Raw genomic sequence first — 15,583 nt, 5'->3', positions numbered from 1 at the left:
AGTAAAAAAAAAAAAAAACAGATAAACAGGACAGAGATCAGACCACACATTTTAACAACCAAATAATGAGGATTACACAGAACCTGGGAACTGTGCACTGCTTACATGCACTTTCACTCTTCACAGTCCTACATGTTCACCTCTTCAAGTGTAACCTGACATACCCCTCTGACGTCAGCATTCACTATTGTCATGCATTCAACATGAACACTGTGGAAGTCCCTACATGAAATGAACATCCCTACACAGTTACTCTTTTTTGAGAGTCAACAATTCTAATGAGTTTTGACCTCATTTGGATCTTCATCATGCTGACAGGCCTGAATCTACAGTTAGTAATGGAGTAGGGAGGAAAACTGCATGGGACTCCAGTGTTGTCACAGAGGAATACTGCAAGCCATCATCTACATCCTGCATATGCTTACATTACAGTATAATACTCTGTTGCATGGAGGTTTACACATTTTAGCAACCTACATTACATACAAGTGTATTCTTCATTTAGGAGTGGGGGGGGGGGGCAAAGCTGCATTTATATCATGGCACTTAAAAAGGAATTATTATGATTGTTACACTGATTTTCTAGTCCGCGGTGGTGGTGCTGCGATAGCGTTGTCGCCTCACAGCAAGACGTTGTCCCATTTGATTCTCAGCTAGAGCGTCTACTGTGGAGACATGCATGAATGGGCATACCTTTGTTGAAGGTTGTGCATTAGGGCTGGCAACTCAGCACGTAAAAATCAACTGCCAATCATTAGTGGACCGGAGTTCCGCTGTGGCGACCCCTAACCAGGAAAAGCCGAAAGACACAACAACAACAACACTGATTTTCTAGCATCCACCCTATGTAATTAGGTCAGAATATGTGTGGTGTTACATGTTAAGGGCAGTTCTGTACAAAAGTAAGAGCTTTTACTTCCTCTTGTTTTTGTGTAGACTCCTTTCAGTGGCTAAATTTGGAAAGTTTTGGAATTCATGGACAACCTGAACATGGAGTCTACACGGTTGCTTTACAAGTTGTTGAATTGTTCCACCATGTTGATTTGATTCATTAGAATAAAATTCAGCAAAATATGTTGTCATTTGCATGCCACTAGAATTTCTGTGTTTGCGTGTGTGTGTGCCTCTGCATGCCTCTACATGCTGCTGCGTGCCACTACACAGAATTTACTGAATCTAAAAATGTTGCAGCTATGTGCGCATCATACTGCAATGCTCACATGGTCAAAATTATATTTGTAACCTTTACTGAATCCCCCCTGTAGGACTTAAAACTCTATATAAGCATGCATATGCTGAAAACAGATCTACAACTACCTGCAACATGATGTTCTGTAATAATACAACAAAAGTTATAAATGGCAAATTGTACTGTGGTGTAATTTATGCAGACTTAACTTCAGCCTTTGATAAGATCATACACAAAACAATGATCACTACATTAGGACAACTATTTATTGATATAATTTTGATTAGATGGATAGCTGCATGGCTTACAGATAGGACATGGCAAATACACATCAATTGGACAGGTGAATCTCTAGGTTACAGTCAGGGTGTCCTGACTCCAGTCCATGCCTCTTTATATCATATCTTTCAGACTGATATTTTTCAGTTGTGATACTCTATTGTCTGCATGCAGGTAACTTTAAATAGCTAAACATGTTACATCTGTCACAGACAGGATAAAATAACTTGACTAATTTAAACCATTTAAGCACAGAAGAATAATATGTTAATAAATTTATTAACAGCAAACAATATGAGATTTGAGAGACATAGATTGAATGGTGAGTATTATATATAGCACACAGTGATTTAAAATGTGCATTCATTTAAGGACCTGGGTGTATGGGTATATCCAGCATTGAGTTTTCTTTTTTATCTGATCATCAACAAATTGATTAATGATCATTTTTAAAACTATAGGCTATAAAAAAATTTTATGAAGTCTAGGAAATCAGAAGTGATGAAATAATGAATTTTAAGTTAAAATACACCCAAATTAGAGGATGGAATAATGATTTAGAAATGTTATAATAAAATTAGCATGAGAAAATTGGAAAGAGCACAGTGAAAATATACTAATGGCATTCATGAATGTGAAAGTTTAAATTATTGCAAAAGATTAAAATATTTAAACTTTTTACTGTGTCTCATATTGATATTTAAGTGGAGAATAATTAGAGACAACTACCTCTATGAATGTTTGGAGTTATAAAAGAGTAGTAGAGAATCATCAGTCTGTGTAAGAGATGATCTAGGAATGAGATATTTGATAACTTGTACTCTGTAAGAGCAGCTGACACATGGAATAACATTTCTAATTATATTAAAGCAAGCATTTCTTCTTCTTCTTCTTTCTGCTTTTCCCGGTTAGGGGTCGCCACAGCAAAACTCAGGTCCGCTAAGGATTGGCAGTTGATTTTTACGGCACCAAGGTGCCAGCCCGACACCCAATCTTCAATGAAGGCACTCCCATTCATGCATGTCTTTCGAACACCACTCAGCTGCGGGGAGGACATGCAGACTTCACACAGAAGGAGCTTCAGCCAAGATATTAAAGCAAGCAGTACTTTAGAAAATTTAAGAACATCTTCACTTATATGGAAATGACTGTTCTGGTACATCTGCAAGCTAGAAGGGTATTATTGCCCATGCCCGAAATATTTGTATGTATGTACATGTATGTAAAATGTGTAAATATAAACAAGCTGTTTAATCGAGTGGTTGTGTTACGTATGGAAAGATACCTGCATTTGTATTTATTTTTTAGTTTAAAAAATATCATTGCAACTAAAAATGATGTGTGGATTACAGATGTCTTGCATTGTCGTGATTGATAAGCAAATTGTCTGTTTGCAACAAAATATCACATTTCATCTCAGTTTCAGTTTACACTGCTTCACTGTAAAACTGTTACATTATATCAAAAATAGCTATGTATGCCTAGATATGTCATTAGTTGTGAAATAGTCAAATAAATAAAACCATGACTTCACATCGAACATGTGTGTCTGCTTGCTTGTTTATTTATTTTGTAAAATAAATGAAACCACAATTTCACATTGAATGCGTGTGTCTGCTTATTTATGTATTTATGTCAGTTAAGAATTGTATGGGCTAGTTCTAATTAGAAACAAAAAATGATTGCCTAGTCAAAACAAATATACATACAAAAAAACCCATACATTTCTTGTGATTTTGTGATATTTCTGTTATAACTGAAGGCATACCACTCAACCTGTAAGTATAGTGAAAAAAGACTTGGCAGAAACATTTAATTGGCTAAAGTAGTTACCAAAGTCCAAGGTAAAAGAGTAGGGAACAGAACCTTTACAGTGCCTTTGTAAGGTACAAACAGAAGACAAAATCCATGGCTCTAAGATGACTGGTTACTCCCCAAGAAGTACCCTCTATGACTTTTCCTCTATCACTAAAGAACAGGTCTCACTGCACTTTCCACATCTAAAAAACATCAATGGGGCCTAATAATATCCATGGATGTTTCCTAAATAGCTTGAAACATGACCTTTTCAGACCCGCTAGAATCTTTGTTCAACTACAGTTTTGTCCCTAGGTCCCAGACAGGCTTTGTCCCTAGGGAATGGAAGATTTCAACTATCATCCTACTAAACAAAGGTGGACCATCAACTGTCCCAGGGAACTATAGACCCATAAGTTTGTCTAGTACTACATGCAAAATCATGGAAAGAATTATCAAGGACCTAAAAAACAAAGACATAGGAACTTATATAAAAAAACTGGACCCATCCCAGTTTGGTTTTGTTAAGGGCCTACTAAATCTGGTGGACTTATTCAAGAAGGTCACTAGAGCCATGGATAAGGGCAAAATAGTGCATAGTGTACCTCAACCTGGCACAGGCATTTGACATGATACCTCACTTGGGCATTTTAAACAACTCACTGATTTAAGCACATATTTGTATATCACCAGATGGATAGCCAAATGACTCACAGATAGAACACATTAAGTTAAGGAGGGGGAATCCACCAATAGGCCTGTTACTAGTGGTGTCCCACAGGGCTCCTACTGGGACCTCTCCTGTTTGGAATATATTTCTATGGATTCCTGACAAATGTAGAGAGCCTTTGGCTGACTAGATCTGATGATTACTGCAAACTGGGTGCAATCACTGAATCATCCAGAGATGAAGATATCCTTGAGGAAGGTCTGACAAATAACTGGTGCCAAAACCATGGCCTAATACTCATTGCAAAAAATGCATAATTATACCCTTTGGAAAAATGACCACCCCTGCAAATTACAACATTGATAAAACTCCCCTATGAGAAGAATCTGTGGTAAGGGACTTGGGAACTCAGGTTGACAGTAGCCTGAACTTTGATCACTATGTGCCATAGCGGTGAGAAAATCCTTCTACGTGGCGCAACTTATAAGTAAGGGCATGGCATTCAGATCTAAGTAGATCATAGCACCGCTATACTCAGTTCTCATTAGACACATAATCAAGTAGAATGCACTCTTCAACATGTACCTAACCAGGCATTTGCCAACAACTAGAGTGGCCACAGAGGTTCCTCATTAAAAAGAATACAGGGGTATAAATAACATGTCCTATGTGAACTACCTCAAAACCCTGTCCCTGTACTGAATCTCCTACAGACTACTGAGAGGTGATCTGTGCCTACCCTCCAAGGCATTCTCCCATCTAGTCCTGATGGATCTGCTATATATTCAGAAAACAAACAGCACTGAAATTACCTGATCTAAGGATCTAAACCTCGTCTGTCACATAAGCAAAACATGGTGGAAGAACAGATATGTGTCTTAGAGATTACCCTTCTCTGGAACAGACTCCCCATTCATTCTAATCCTATTCAAATGCAGTTTGGACCAATAAATGGGAAACTGTAAATTCACCCATGGGTTGTCACCGGTGGCCTTTATTGACAGGAACAGCTTGTAGATGCCCTAAGGCACAGGCATATTCCAAAGTTGTTTTAGTCCTAGAATACTGATAATTATGAAAATAGGGGCATCAATGGCTAGGTTTAAAAAGGCTCTTTGGCCATTAGCTTCATAACTTCTTATGATCCTATGATGACTGCTTCCAGTGAGTTGCAAATGCATGAAATTACTTTCCTCTGAAAACTGTGAAACAAAAACATGTTGGAATCTAGAAATGCATATAATAATCAAAATCAATTATAGTGGAATGTAGGAAAAGATAAGAAACTGATTAGCAATGAGCTTCTCTTTAATTAAGATATACCTTAATGGGCAGATTAGCTAGGCTAAGACGTGTGTGTGATCATATTCTAGTTAGCTGTATGACATATGCATCCACAGTAAATGTATGCAATGTCATACTATTTAATTTTGAGTCCATGGACATTTTCCTTATGTAGTTTTGCCAGACTAGGTTTCTATCCTGTATACAAATGTTGCATTATTCTTTTAACTACATTGCCCCTCACAACTCAACAACAGTGTCTGTTTTAGGCAGTCTTGGAGCACAAGCACCTACATGACAAGCTCATGGTCACAAAATTGAAATGACACTAGCTGGGAGCAGATTAAGCTGCTTGAATGCAACTGAAAAAAGACAAAATTAAATTGCTGTCTGTGGCAAGATTCTTAGACATTGTGCATACAGCACAGAAGCAGTACACAGGGAGTAGCCATTAGAATTGTATACATACCCATCTATAAATATAGCAACATTATAATTTAAAATCATAAGTATATTAATACATTTGGTATATTCCCAGTCAACCAAGGACTCTTATAAGTTAAAATAGCAAATGGATATTCTGTATGTTGGAGGTAATACTCATCAATGTAGCATTATAGGAATCAGCGGTGCACTAAATTCCAAATCAGATGACATACATATCCAGAAGGTTATTCAGCTACAGCTTTGAAACCCCAGCAAGTTAAGACACTACTATACTAGGCTTTGAGAGCAACCACCATTATATCATATCCTCATGACGTAGCAGATGAGCACAGTGAAGGACGGTAGCTCCACGGGCCCAAATTACATCCCAGGAAGTTTTACTAGTGCTGTACAATATTCTCTTCTACTACAGGGTGTGTTCACAAGGTATGGCAATGATTCAAAGAGGTTCCTATCCAAATGGAGGGTCTACTGTTTCCTTTGGCATGTACAGCTCCATTAGAGTCACCAGTAAAATGTGCAAGGTAGAAAATCAATATTGTACTTGTTCAGGTAGACATGGCTGGCCTTTTGCATCCAGATAGCAATCATTATGTCATTATCACATAATATGTCATTGGACAAGATAGTATCATGGCATATCAATAAATATACATTAATGACAATAAAAATGTCAATGAACTCGGGCAATGAAATCAGCAATGAGATTTGGTCGTTACCAACATGGGACATCTTTGTAGCATACAAACTGTAATGTCCTCTATGGTTTTAGGGCAGGGAGTCTGGACAAAGCCTAAAATAATGTGGGACAAGGGCACATAAACGGGCACATATTTTAAATTTTGCATTTATAAATTTAGAAAGTTGATACAGAAACAGATTTTTGCAGTAGCACACATTTTTTCTGAAGGATTTGAAGTCAGAAATTCAAATGTATATCATTAATTAGTGACTTAAGTCCTCAGTGATTTTCAGAAAACCAAAAATATGAGGCAAATATCTGGACATTCTACAAAAATCTGGACAGTTGAGAGATATGCTGAAAATCATTCACATTCTGCATAAGACTGAAGTTTATTTTATTTTTATTTATTTATTTATTTATCATTTGTTGACCGGGAAAGTCCGACTAGGTTCCACAGAGCCTGTTTTCAGCGGAGGCCCGGGGAGAAATGCTCCAGATGCATGTTTTTGGAATGGAGAAACCGGAGAAGTACCCGGAGAGACGCCACACAGGGAGAACATGCAAACTCCACACAGAAGGCACCCCAGCCGAGAATCGAACCGGTGAACCTCTTGCTGTGAGGCGACAACGCTAACCGCTGCACCACTGACAACTTTGAATACATCAGTATTCAGAAATTATGCAAAGGCTTATCTACTAACACTGAGTGATGACCTGGCTAATTTCAAACTCCCCCATCTGTCTTGACAACCCCGTCACACTTCTCAAGGGTCCAGACACTGGCAGATGTCCATATATTTGCATCATAGTTTTGGTCTGTTCCACATGCAATTTTTGGTTTTCTGGCAGATCAATGAGGACTGAATTCACTAAATGAGACATTTGAGTTTCAGTCTTCATATTATTTAGAAAATGTATGCAAATGTAGAACCTTTTAGTCTAGCAACATTCTAACTTTACAAGAGTAACATTTAAAACGTGTACCTAGTTTTGGGCCTTTGCCCCCCCCCCCATATTTTTGGCCTTGCACAGATTTCTTATTCTAAGAGGTTGAGAGGTATGAACCCCACTGCTTATTTGAAATCCTTAACTGACAAATTCTGTACTCATGTAAATAGTTGTATAGATGCATCTGTCTCCCTCAGAAATGATTACAATGCCAAACTCAAAAATCAGCCCATATAGCAGAACCCTAATATAAACAGGTGCAATAATAAAAGAAACAAATACTGCATGCAATAAATAAATAAATAAATAAATAATAATAACTTTCAAGATACAAAAAAAAAACATTTTCTTAAACTGAACAAGGAATTCCATACCCCAATGAAAACAAATAATCCAAATATAAGATAATAATAGCCACCCAGGTGAAGGATAACAACAGATTCTTTAACTATATTAGAAACCTCCAAAACAATGCCCACCACTGCATAGATTTAATAGTAAATGATATTACATACTCAGACCCAGAGGGCATTGTAGTACAGGTTCATAGGTAAGTACTAGGCTAGCTGCTCTTGTAGGCCATTTAAAGCCTAGTCAATTTCCCCTTCAAAACATGAAAATCAAACCCTGTACCTTGTGCCTGTGAGGTAAACACCTTTACCATTATACCAAGCCACACTTCAAAATGTTTTCCCAGAGTAGAAGTCGATTGTTAACAGCTGTGGTAGAGGTTATGCTTACCTGACTCTATAGTCGTCCATCACACACAAGTTCACCACTGTGAGAGTTGAACCACCTACCTATCTAGTTACACAATCTACAGGATGCAGGAAGAAATGCACAAACCACAGGAGAAGTCTAACTGCTGATAAACTAAGCTCAAAGTTCATGGCCATCAGATATCCAATATTATCAAATAACGTACTCACATTTACAACCCCCAATTTCCCCAAAACAAATCCTCAAGGTGCTATTTAAAGTCAAGAATGCTAAATGTATGAGACTGGGCAACACACCATGCAGCCTAAGCCTGACTCATCATTTGTCAGACCCCCCACAGTGGCTATTCAGTGTCAGCCTTAATATATGTTTCATGCTGGATAAATCAAGGATAGTAACAGTCTTTCCATTGCACAAAGGTGGGTCTTTAAAGGATCCAAGTAATGTTAGACCCATAAGCCTGACGGGCCTATATTAGAAGATCGAAGTTTCAAAACTTCGAATCTGATATGGTCGACACCATATGATCGAAGACTTGAAACTTTGAATATTTTAATGGAGATCTCCGTACAGTGCGGAAAGGGAAGATTTCCATTTTCTGCACTGTAGTGTGATCTCGGAGTTGGTATATTTACGTAGCAGGGGGTGTGGGGGTGCAGGAGGTTTGCCCCCCTGCTTAGAGCGTTTAAATGGTTTGCTTTTGTAGGTTGCATGTTTCAAGACTTCGGTTATATGGTGTCGACCATATCAGATTTGAAGTTTTGAAACTTCGATAATGTAATATAGACCCCATGCCTGACTACCCCCATATATGAGGCTATAGAAAAGATCATTATGGATTTAATAAATTAGAATGTAAGTAACTTACAGACTCTAGACCCAAGTCAGTTCAGATTCATCAAGAGCAGATCTTGCTTATCTAATCTGGTTGACTTCTTCAAAAAAGATTTATCACTAGCAGTGCACCCCAAAGTTCAGTCCTTGGGCCACATCTCTTTAGAATTTACTTCTTGAAGACCAAAGCTCGTGTTCAGGGTTTGTGACTGAACAACTGGCATCATCATAAACACCTCTTGAGATATCATGATTCTCCAAGAGGGCATTACAGAAACAAATAATTGATGTCAAAATCATGGACTAAAACTAAATGCCCAGGAATATATAATCATATACTTTGATAAGCATGACTCTACCTATGCAACTATTACATTGACTACACAACCCTGAAAATTGATCGCAGAGTCAGGGATCTGGGAACCTATGTTGACAATAAACTGTGCTTTGGTCACCATGTGTCCTCTATTATGAGGAAGTGCTTTTTCATCACACAGCTTATCTACTTAGCAATAAACATACTTCCAGCTTGGTTAATCAGGGTGAGACCATGGAGCTCATCTATGTGCAAGTCACAATAGATAAGATCCCTCACCACATCATGGCTCTCTACAGGTCACCATCTATACCACTAGAGTCTCATAACTCGTACATAAACCTACTAGAGCTGCTCAAAATCCAACTGAATATCCTATTCATGGTTGACATTGACTACCCCTCTATAGACCTGAAAACTGACACCACCTTAAACTCACTTGCACAATGTTTCCTGGACTTTATTAATGCAAATTCCCTGGAACAGATAGTACATGTACCAACCAGAATATCATGCACATTCTCAATTTGATACGCACCAACATAGATGAGCATTGCAGTGCCCCTCTCTCCCTGTGTCACATCCTCAGTAGTGAGATCAGATCACAAAGCTGTCTCATTTGAAGTAAAAATCAACCAAGAAAATGCAGCTAAACCAGAAATGGTTAAGAACTATTCAAAGGCAAAATGCATCCTATTAAGTGACAGTTTGTCAAAATTCAAGGGTCTCCTAACTCTGAGACACAACTACCTATGCAAAATTATTTATAGAGTCCCTACACAAACATGTGAATGGCTGTATAGAGGCTGCTGGGCTTACCATAAATAAACCCAAAACAAGCACTAAAAACAAGCTAACTGGTAGAATCTTCACCTAAACAGAGTATATAATAACATTAAAGTAGAAAACTCATGGTCAAAATCAGGAAGAACAGCTCCCTTAAAGACAACTGATTTGTAATAAGGCATTTAAAGGTAGCACTCATCTCTAAAGAACAGACTCAAAACTCTTCCACAGTACATTCTGCAAAGTGTGACCATTTATCTATTTAGCATTTGTTTACTGAAAAGTCCAACTTGGAATGAAGCCAGTTTTCAGCGGAGGCACGGGGAGAATCACTCCAAATGCATGTCTTTGTAACATGGGAGGAAACCCACACAAATGCAGGGAGGACAAGCAAACTCTGCACAGAAGGCACTCCAGACGAGAACTGAACTGGAGAACCTCTTGCTGTGAGGCGACAATGCAAACACTGCACAACTGTATCGTTCACAAATACGTTGTACACCATTGGAGAATCAAACCTCGATCTCCTACGTAACAAGTTGCGATATTTATCACTGTACTAATGTTGAAACACAAAAGTATTTTAAAAGTACTTTTTTTTAAATATTTATTTTTTTAAATGTATTTATTAAAACCTTTTATTTATAGAACATTTAAAAGTATTTCATTGGTGTAGTAGAAATAATAAGTCTATGAGTGAAAGGCAATGCCAGTGTGAGTCATGGTACACTTAGACTTCTATCATTGATCAAAGATCTATACATCTAAGCACTAGAAGTCATAGCACTGGACTTTTAAAATTAAACAAGAGGGTCAGAAAGATAAGCAATTTCTAATTGTTTTCACCACAAAAAGGTCTTTTGCATGCTACAACCTTTTTGATAGTAAGAAGGCATCTTTGTGAATGCCAAGTTCATTTATTTTATAATATATATATATATATATATATATATATATATATATATATATATATATATATATATATATATATATATATATATACCATTATGCAGGTTTAACTTTATGTATAAATTCAGCAAATCTCGGAGGAGTAAAGCTGTATTTGAGGGGAAACTTTTAAGAGTTATTATGCCTATGTAATAACAGCTGAGCAGTGTGTCTGAATGTTCCTATACTACATACATGTATGATGAATATGGAGTGTCCTTACACACACACACACACACACACACACACACACACACACACACACACACACACACACACACACACATACAGGTATGATTATATTATGGTCAATGTTATTGTCTATTATTGTTTCATTAATGTTCTCACCTCTTGGCCTCCCCTCTATGGAAAAGGTTTCTCTTTTGCCCATTTGTTACTGTCTAGTTCTCATTTCAGTCAGCCTTTACCAACTCCTGGAGGGAAGGCAACAGACTGGAGGGAAGGCAGCAGAATGTAAGGGAAGACCACAATAAATACATAAGGAGATGTGGGCCCTGTGATTGTAGAATGTGTTGGATAGTATAAGTTCATAGGTGTATACTAGGCTAATGACCACAAAGGCCTTTTTAAACCTAGCCATATATCCCAAATCTCTGACAAGTTCTGGTACCCTTGATAAGTATAAGCAGGAGCTTGGGAGATGAAGCATTTACAAGCAGAAGCCTGGGAGATGAACCATCTGCAGGCTGCCTGTGTCCATTAGAGACATAGGTGCCAAACTAGGGATGCATTTCCTGTTCCCCATCCAATTGTCCAAGTTACACTTGAATTGGGTTAGGGAGGAACTCTGTTTCACATGGATGGAGAGCCTGTTCCAGAGATTGGGTAGTCTCTGGGATACATAACTGTCTCTTCAGCAGGTTGTATTTATATCACAAGCAAGGTTTAAGTCTTTAGAATGGGTAATTCTGGTGATGTTTGTTTTGTGGATATGCAAGAGGTCCATCAAAGTAGGGTCTGACAATGACCTGCGTACCAGGCATAGATCTCCCCTCAACATCCTGTAGGATACAGAATACAGGAATATGGCCTTGAGGTGGTCTGCATACACATTTTACTTACACCCTGTGTTTTTAGTAAGGAACCTCTGTGGGCATTCCAATTATTGGCTATGTGTGGTTAGGTGCATACCAAAGGGGCACTGTATTCAATGATAGGTCTGATGAATGCCAAATACAGTGGAACAATGACTTCCTTGGATCTAGATGTCATATCTTTGTTTATAAGTTGCACAACATAGAATGATTTCCTCACTACTGTTTACACATGATGGTCAAAGACTGGATTGCTGTCTATGTGTGTCCCTAAGTCCCTGACTACTGGGTCAACTCTATTGGGTGTTGTCAATAAGATAGTTACCAGGGATGGCTGACTTCCTGAAAGATACTATTATGCATTTCTTGGCATTTAATTTTAGTCCATGTCTCTGACACCAGCTGTTTGTCTGTCAACCCTTCCTGGAGAATATTTGTGTTGGTGTTGTATTCAATGACAGCTCCTAGTTTGCAATCATCTGCAAATTTAGTCAGCCAGAGACCATTGAAATTGATCTTGACTTCAGAGAAGTAAATGCCAAAAAGGAGTGGTCCAAGGACCGATCCCTTAGGACTCCACTTGTGAATGGCCTCTTTGTGGAGGTGGACTCCCCAGTTCTAACTTCCTGGGTCTTGTATGTGAACAAGTTGGCTATCAACCGGATGACATACTGGTTTGTACCTAACCTCTTGAGTTTGTTAACAATGCCCAAGTGGGGTATTGTGTCAAATACCTTGGCCAGGTCAAGGTAGGCAGTGTGAACCATTTTGCCCTCATCCATTGCTTTGGTGACTTTCTTAAACAAGTCCATCAGGTTGAGTAGGCATGACCTGACCTTGATGAAACCAACTGGATTGGGTCGAGTGACTGGAGGTTTACTATATCATTATTGATTATTTCCATGATAATTCGTTCCATGACTTTGGATATAAGACTAGTGAGACTTATGGGTCTGTAGTTTCCGGGGTCTGTAGATGGCCCACTTTTGTGCAGAGGGATGACTGTTGCTGTTCTCCATTCATGAGGCATGAAGCCTCTTTGGAGGCTACAGTTAAATAGCAATTCCAGAGAGCCTGATAGGTCATGTGTCATGCTATTTAGAAGGCATCCTGGATATTGTCTGGGTCCATTGATGCAGTGTTCTTAGCCTGAGAAAGAGCATTAATGTCCTGTTCCCTAGTGATAGCAGGGGGAGTTGCATTTGATGGTATTTCCTGAGGGAAGGTTGACAGAGGAGATGGGTAAAGTTGGAGCTGAATTTTTTGGCCAGTAGGTTTGCTATATATTCTGGCTCAGTATAGGTGGCTCCATTTACAATGAGCTCTACATTGCCCTTGAGGTTGTGGACATAGCTAAAGAATGCCTTGTGGTTGTCCTTGGCCTGGGAGGCCAAATTTACCTCAAATGTGGCTTTGTTAGAATTAAATTGTTCACTGATTTGTTTGTTTACTTTGATGAGAGAGCTTTTATCCTGCTGGGTGCTGTACCTCCTAGGTTTTGCCATGATTTTCTTCCTTTTGTTATACAGTCTATGATTTTGTGATTCCACCAGGGTGGCTTATTTTTTGATTTAGTTCTGTACTTCTTCCTGGTTTGTACAACTTCCTCTATGTGGCTATTAACATGCTTGTATAGGCTTTCCGTAAACAATTCTGCATAGTCAGCAGTGTTCTCAGGGTTTATGGGGGCTTGAAATTTTGCCAGATTATCACTTAATAGTAGGAGGTTAGCCTTAGAGTAGTTCCTGAATATTCTAGAGTTAGCTGGGGCTCCAGGTTTTAGTTTTACTTCAAAGGAGACCATTTTGTGGTCTGACCATACCAGGGAAGACATTACACTAGGGAGTGTGCAGCATGCTTTCATATTAGTGAGGACCAGCTCCAGTATCGTTACACCCCTGTTTGGTGTATTGACAATATGGTCCAGAGAGTTTGTGTTTACAAAATCCCGGAATCTCTGTGGCCTTACATTTGGTTTCCTATAGGATTCTCAGCTAATAGTGGGGTAATTAAAGTTGCCCATGAATATGGTATTGGGTTGGATGGTGAGTGTTTCCAATAAGTTTAAATACATAGTATGGGTTTCCTGGGTCATATAGTGGGACCTATAGTTTGCAAGGAAGTGGTATTAGATTTTGCCTATGATGATTTGAACATGGAGTAGCTCAAGTGCATTGTCTTGTTTGATCAGCCTTGAGGTATGTCTATTTCTGATGTAAATTGAGTCACCTCCACCTTTAGTCCCTGTCTGTGTAGTAGTTAGTCTAAATGTGCCAAAGGCATTATAATATTGCACTGCTGGTGTGCTCTCCGCAGTTTTAAACCATGTCTCAGTGACCACAAATTCAGCATTCTCTTGGGTGAAGAGAGCTTCTAGGGAGTAGAGATTTTTGTTTAGCCTCCTAGCATTGAGCAGTAATATCTTTAGATTTTCTTGGTTATGATTTGCTATATCGGAAGTAATTTCAGATTGGCATTGCCTAAAAAGGCACTATGGGGGAAGACAATGTTTTAGCTAATATTCAAAAGCCTAGAGGGGAGAGGTGCAGACCATCTCAGGCAAAGTAGCGTGGTCCATTGACCATCTCATTTCATGCTGGCAAATATCGCACCCCCTTAGAAGGAAACCAGAAACAAAGCCAATTATTAAAGTCAGCCATAATTTGTTTGTATTGTGGCATCATCCTTGGAGAAGGTAAAATGCTACTCAATCTAGGCTCATACCAGCCTGGGACACATATTCAGAGAGCTGCATGATCTTACTCTTCATATTATCTGTGGAGGCATGTCTCAGGTCATTTACACCCACATGGACTATGACTGAGCCATACTGGTAGTTGTGGTCCAATGACCCAAGTGCATTTGTAATGTGGTGGATCCTGGCCCCTGATAAGCAACTAACCATGAGTTTCTCCTTACTTAGCTTGGTGAGAGAGACATCAGTGTGTTTCACAATGAAATCTCCAATTGGACTGTGTGGTGGCTTGCCTTGTAGGCTTAGAAGTACAGGCTCCATGAAATGTGGCTGTATGTGTTGATGTGGGTGTTATTTTGAAAGAGTGCATGCAGGGCTACTGAGGGCATTTATTATGTGTACTTTGTCTAGGAGGTCTTTGTGGTTTAGCAAGGTTACATTTAAGTGGTTCAGCATATGTGGGTTTATATGTCTGCTTTGAATTGTGCGTGATGGGTGCAGCGTTTGCACTACTGACAACCTTATTAACATTAGGAGTACTTTTATGTGAGCGCTTTGCCTCCAGAGACATTGCCTAAATACATTTCTCACATACCATATCAGTTTGTTTGAGAATTAACTGGTTATCAATAAACATGAGGCAATTTCTACATTGCCTCAGGATGCCCAGGTCCACCAAGCTGGTAATGGAGATAATGGGAAAGTTCATATCCATGGCAACAGACCCTTTTTGTATTGATTAGACAGTTGGAATGAGAATATAAAGCAATGTCAGGAGTAGCTGGTTTGCAACTCTGGGAGCAGTGCTTGTCACTGCAAACTAGTTGTCTTGTGTGCAACTAGGTATTGGTGAAAATGCAATCATGTTTTACAGGAAAAATGTAACTCAAGATATCTGTGTCTATACAGGAAGTTAATTTACCTATTTTT

This window comes from Protopterus annectens, chromosome 2.part0, assembly GCF_019279795.1.
Source record: "Protopterus annectens isolate FY-2018-M chromosome 2.part0, PAN1.0, whole genome shotgun sequence".
NCBI classification, from domain to species: Eukaryota; Metazoa; Chordata; order Ceratodontiformes; family Protopteridae; genus Protopterus; species Protopterus annectens.
This window is presented reverse-complemented; position numbering follows the sequence as displayed.